Below are 6,318 nucleotides of genomic sequence, written 5' to 3'. Positions count from 1 at the left end.
TGCCTGTTCTTCTCTACTTGTCTGCTCACGATACATAGCCAGTCTTGACAGGATGATCTTCATAAAAATGTTGGCTTCATAAAAATGGAGAGCAGGCTGACACCACGATAATTCTTACAGTCCTGACTGTCACCTTTCTTGTGAATGTGTACAATAACAGCCTTCCTCAATGCAGCTGGTACTTTCTTCATATGCCAGATGGTCCTAAGTACTAGCTGCAGGTGATGAACTAGAGTACCACCTCATGCCTTTACTGCACTGACATTATTGGTGGGACTACTAATTTGGAAATAAAATCCATAAAAGCCTTCCTGGTCTTAGTTATCTGAACCCTGAGGCTGACTCTGAGCTCTAAAAATAAAGAAAATAATGTGCAGGTGGGAACCAGGAAGGATTCTACTGAGGTGACAGGAGATCTTGGCAGTAGCTGCTTATCGGAGAACAGTTCATACATCAGCCTTTGTTGATGTAAACACAGCGTTCTCCTCCATGACAAATAATTGTGGTCGACTCGAAAGAGAAGCAGACGTCAATATGGTAAGCTGAATCTGGCATGTTGTTATTAAGCCACATCTCTGTTAAAAAAAGTACACAGCAGTTCCCCGTTTCCTTATAGCTGCTCAATCTGAGTCGCAGTAAGTCCGTCTTCTTGTTAAGTGAGTGAACATTAGCCAAGAAGAGTGTTGGAAGAGTGGGTCTTTTATTAGCCTTTAGCCTGGCTCTTCTGCCTTCATGTGCACCACTTTCTCCTTCCCCTTAGCCAATGTGTACTGCTCCTCCAGCTTACTATCCTCAGGAGCCTTGGTCTGCTCAAAACTGCTTATCTAATGCAATCTGTGTTGGGATTATTGAGTTGAAGGAGTTCAGATAAACTGTACTTCACCACACAATTTAGTAATACACTTACTGATAACTGAGAAGCTGGTGCATTGCTGCACACATAATGATATACACTCATAAACAGCAACTATATAATCCAGTTTTATAGTAAGATAGTGCTCTTAAATCTCAAGGCCATTTTATTCACAGTGTACCCTCTAAGTTCTCAAATTCAGTATTGGCACAGCTATGTTTAAAAAAGGCCATTAAGCTTTCTCTGAATTTGCTGTAAATTCTACTGTAAACCTGGTCAGACAGCAGCTGCTAGAATACAACTACAAAATATTATTTTACTTATTTATTTTAATAGTTACTGTACCATTAAATATATATATATATATATATATATATATATATATATATATATATATATATATATATATATATATATATATATATATATATATATATATATGGAGAGAGATTTATTTTATTAGATATATTTTTTTTTTAAATGGACATTCGTTATAGTGTATACTTTTTCCCTATAGGCAATTCTTCAAGTTTTTCATTGTATCAGCTATTAATTTCTTTGGATGCAACTGCTCTTATAAATCAGCAGAAATTAGTTGATTAGCTTGTACAAAATACAAAATGTGGGAAATGATCACAAAATGAGTTTGCTCCGAACCTTACAGTATAACCCTCTGTAGGGTTGTGCAGAGGTTAGTCAGATTATCTACATTAAAAGTTATTTTGCACCACCCATAAATATGACTGAATTCATATATTTCATATAGCAATTTATTTGTAGCATTTATTTTCATTGATCTCCTGTCTGCAGTTTGTCTGTATCGATTTATAATGAAGGAGGTCGGGTCATTATTTTATTATTATTGATCACTGTAAATATAATTCAAATGACTCATTAATAGGTTTGTGACTGAATGTATTTTTAAGCACCTCTGGCACTGAAGTAAACACAGATGCTGCTCTACAGTTTCAAAGAAAGAAAATGTGAACTCTTTATATTTACCTGTGTTCTTTCATAAAGTCTGGATTTACTAAATACATAGTGAAACATTATTGATGAAAAGGTGTAGACAGAGTTAGTTTTGCTGCTAATCTTAATGCATATGCATTTGTTTCTCTTTCAGACACAACATTTATGGGAGGACAGTATTTCAGCGAATCATGCAAGATTATTTACTAGGGTTTGCACTAGTCACTATGGGTGTCAGTGTCGGGATCCTGCCATTCATGTTCTGTTGTCTCATGTTGAAGCATATTTTTCTTGATTGTGTTACAGGCTTTGTTTTAATTTGGTACCCATTTTTGGTTTCTGCCCTTGCAAGGGTGTTTTGATTTCAAGCTTTGTTGGCTGAAGTCTGGGCCCTGCTTGTTTGTTTGTTTTTGCAGCTTATTAATCATTTTTACTGGTTTCCTCTTTTCATTTTCAAAGAGAAACATTTAATTTTTTGTAGCACTGTCTGTGGCTGGGTTCTGTCCCCAAACCCTTATACTTACCAAATAGATTGTATTCCTCATTTGTATGTTGCTTGAGATAAAATTGCCTGCTAAATTAATAAATGTAAATGTACTGTAAGTATAGTGATTACTTCCACTGATTTTTATGATAGTGAAAGTATGCTAATACAATGTTAGTGAACTAATTAAAGGTAGGGTATGATGTGCCTGCACAACTTGTGTCATCAAGCACAACTACTGAAATTAAGCATGTTTTAAACTACTTTTGCAAACGCCTCTTTCATGTGTGACACCTCCCCCAACTCACACATCACAAACACAGCTCTTACGAGTCTAAGCATGAAAGCATGCCTCAACAGGTAAAAGTATGCTACCTTTATTAATAAAAGCTCCAACATATTAGGAATACTTTTAACTTGATTTATATATATCTATATTCTCCACACTGTTATACAAAAATATCAATTCCAAAAAACTCAATTAAAAAAACTAAAAATAATTTTTCTCAATATTTGGATTTTTTAGCACCCTCAGATTTCAGATTTTCAAATAGTTGTATCTCAGACAAATATTGTCCTCCTAACAAACCATACATCAATGGAAAGATTATTTATTTAGCTTTCAGATTATGTTTAATTGCTCCAGGGTCACATATATATTTGGACACAGGCACAGTTTTTATTAATTTAGCTACTGACCAAAACATATTCATATTACAGTTATACAATGAATATGGGCTTAAAATGCACACTCTGAGCTTTAATTTGAGGGTATTCTCCCCTGATAGCAAGCAACCATTGAATCAATGTTAAAAGTAGTTGATTTCTCAATGTTAATTACATTGAATCAAAATTACTTTTGCACCCGCATTGTCACAATGTGCTAAAGTACATATGTTGAGGCAAAGAAAACTAAGATCCATTGTGAACAGGTGATGGTGACTAATGATTGTGATGTTATTTAAATAATTGTTTTTATGTGTGAAACTACAGTGTGAGATTAAAGCAGTAACACAGCTATCACACTTCTATGAGTTAATAGAAAATACAAAAAATGAATGAATTAGATATCAAGAATCAGCATATGAAATTCAACAATGGTGACAATCAACAAAAGAAGATTTTATGCTGAAATGCATGCTGTATTTTTAGTATTATTTTTCAACTTCATTACAGCTTGACACCCATCACAAAAAGGTAAAGCTACTCCAACTTAACTTAAAAACACCTCTTTCTTTATTAATGCTTAAGTGTTTATATTGAAATGAATGAAAAGCAAGAGTCAAGAGCCCAACTAAAGCAAACACTGATGACAACAATGGTGGTTTGTTGAAATTTCAAAATGTTCAACATTAATTGCAGGTGCAAATGTAGTATTAATTCAATGCCATTAACATTGACAAAAACATTTTTTTTTAAACATTGATTTAATGGTTTTCACCTGCTCTCTTGCTATCTGGGTCATCATAATTGGAGGAAAGCTTAAGAAATTACAGTTCTTTAATATGTACCTCCCCCCTTTTTAAAGGGACCAAAAGTAATTGGACAGTTGACTCAAAAGCCATTTAGATCTCAGTCGATCTCAGTCACACATATGTGCTGGCACCGGGCTGAGGGCTGAGCCGGATCTGAGGGATTTACAGGAGCATTGTTTAACCGCAGAGGTTGAGCAATATGAAGAATGATCGGGCTGGCTGTTTGTCTTGTTAAATGATGGAGGTGAAGCCATGCGGAAAGGAGGTGAAGGGTGTGGAAGGAATGTTGCGGTGGGTTGGTAAGGTGCGGAGGCTGGATGCTGTCTGATAGAAAGCTGGATGTGAAGAGAAACATGGTCCACATATTGAGCTCATGCTTGCGTCCTCAAGTGAAGCTCTCCAGAGCCCTGCTAATCTATTCAGAAAAGACTTCAAGTGTTGATTCAAGTATGATCTCCCTTCTTCTTTCCAGATGTACCTGTAAGAAAGAGGAAAATGTTTTTGGTACAAGTTTATATATAGAAATAAATAGTCTAGTGGAGGGTCGAGAGAAGTGGAAAGGGAAAGGTAATACACTAATAACAGTAATGTAAAAATGCACTAATGTTTCTCAGTACAGAATCAGTAACGGGTGATTTATCAAAACAGTGATGTACTGAATGCAGATTATGAGCTGTGTCTGGATGTCGAAGATGCTGATGTAAAATAGTCTTTAAAATAACTGTACTTATAGAAATATATTAATTATAAATAATAATTAGATTGTATAAATATAATTATTATATCACTTATTATAATAATTGTATACAAAATACTATAAATTGAAAAAAAAAAATTGGTCAATGTCCAGCCTTAACCCGTGTCTGAGCAGAAAGCCTTACAGTTAACATTTAAGTTGTGCTGCAGCGAATGATTCTGATCTCATGAGATTTGGGCAAAATCTATTCAGCACTTATATGGAACATACATGCAACCCTTACGTCATAACCACTGAGCTGACATTAGAGAGAAGGTAATGTTATCTGGGGCTAGTTAACCTACCCGTTCTTGACTTGACTTCTTGAGTATTGTGGCTGTCGACTGATGCAGTCTGTGTCCCCGGAGATCAGGCTCCTCTTCTATCAAGCAGCTCTAACTGCTGACAGATGGGTTTATCACCCAAAACAAGATCAAGATTACTGTGACAGTGAACAGATGATCTGATCACAACTGCTTTGTTGGTTTTCGTGTTTAAGTTTCTTCACTTTTGATCGCTGTATCACTACATGCTCAATATGAACCTGTTATGATAGGAGGCCTCATGTTTGGCTTGTACTGAGCTGTCAGCCCAATTATTAAGTCAGATTCATTCGGTTGAGTGTTCAGACTGAGGTCCCACTGCAAAAAACTGTAGTAGGCTATCAAAAAGCTCAGATCGAGTGTGGTTTGTGCTGTTCATACTGTTACAAAAACAAAAAGATCCGAGTCACATATGAGCAGAAAAATCCATTGTGGGCTACTTTTGCCTTCGGTCTGTATGCCTTTCAGTCTTTACAGTGATATGCACTTTATAAAGGTCACAAAGATCACATGTCATTTTCAACACTCATATCATATTATAGAGTTTTTGTCAACTGAAAGTTTTTTGTAAAGATACCCCCCCCCCCAGTGGAACAGTTGGCGTGTTGTTAAAGTACAGTACAATCTATTGAACACACTGTACTTCAGTGCCTCACTTTCATTCCCGTCTTTATCTCACCAACTTTTTCACCTTTCTAACTTTGGTGAGTATAAGCTAGTCCTGAAATAAACCCTTTTCACACATCGTCAGGGTTTGCAGAACCAGAATTTGGCATAAGAGGGTAAACTTCTGTGATGTTGGTGTTTAAGAGATCACAAGAAATGTAAAATTTGTGTTCCTATTTGCACCCACACACGTCACACTGTAAACAGATCTTCTTTTGTGTTTACAGTCATGACAAACATACAGGAACCAATCACGGAAACACGATTTGAAGACAGCTTAAAATTGTACTCAGCAATAGAACACATTCTAATACAATATAAAGCTTCCATGTTGCAAGTTTAATACTAGGCCTATTAATTTTTAATTTAATCACAAGTAGCATATTTTCTGAAATGTAGTGTAATGAAAAAGTATAATGTTAATAAATTGTTCAGAATTTAAACTGATAGCCTATATCAGTGTTTCTACCCAGCGGGGACAGTGAGGTACTGATTCCTGACACATATTAGCACTTTACACTAACATGTGTCTTCTAAACTACATCTGTTCATCTGTAGGAGAACTGCGGGGAAGTTACAGTAACGTTTTGAGACAAAAGCGCAAAATGTTACAGCAAAAAGTGTTACCTTTGGTCTTACCACTGACCTCTAGGGGTCCTCTGCTGTTACACCAATATACTCTTGCACAAAACCCCGCGAAACTTCTGATTTTGTTATTATTTAATGTGTAGATAACTAAGCAATACTTTGGTGTTAGTAATTTGATCTCTGTCATGGCTTCTGTTGAAATGGACATCTGCAGTAAACAAGCT

At 35.7% G+C, this 6,318-nt stretch overlaps 1 long non-coding RNA gene across 1 annotated transcript; it reads right to left on the bottom strand.

Annotated features, from left to right (window-relative positions):
- Positions 1 to 2,983: 2,983 nt before the first annotated feature.
- LOC109063943 lies at positions 2,984 to 6,275 on the bottom strand. The gene is made up of 3 exons (XR_002013321.2): positions 6,134 to 6,275; positions 4,823 to 4,919; positions 2,984 to 4,259 (listed from the first exon to the last, which is right to left on the bottom strand). It is a non-coding gene; the product is annotated as an uncharacterized LOC109063943 (long non-coding RNA).
- Between the last annotated feature and the right edge of the window lie 43 nt (positions 6,276 to 6,318).

Source organism: Cyprinus carpio, chromosome B15 (genome assembly GCF_018340385.1).
Source record: "Cyprinus carpio isolate SPL01 chromosome B15, ASM1834038v1, whole genome shotgun sequence".
Taxonomy (NCBI): domain Eukaryota; kingdom Metazoa; phylum Chordata; class Actinopteri; order Cypriniformes; family Cyprinidae; genus Cyprinus; species Cyprinus carpio.
This window is presented reverse-complemented; position numbering and strand designations above follow the sequence as displayed.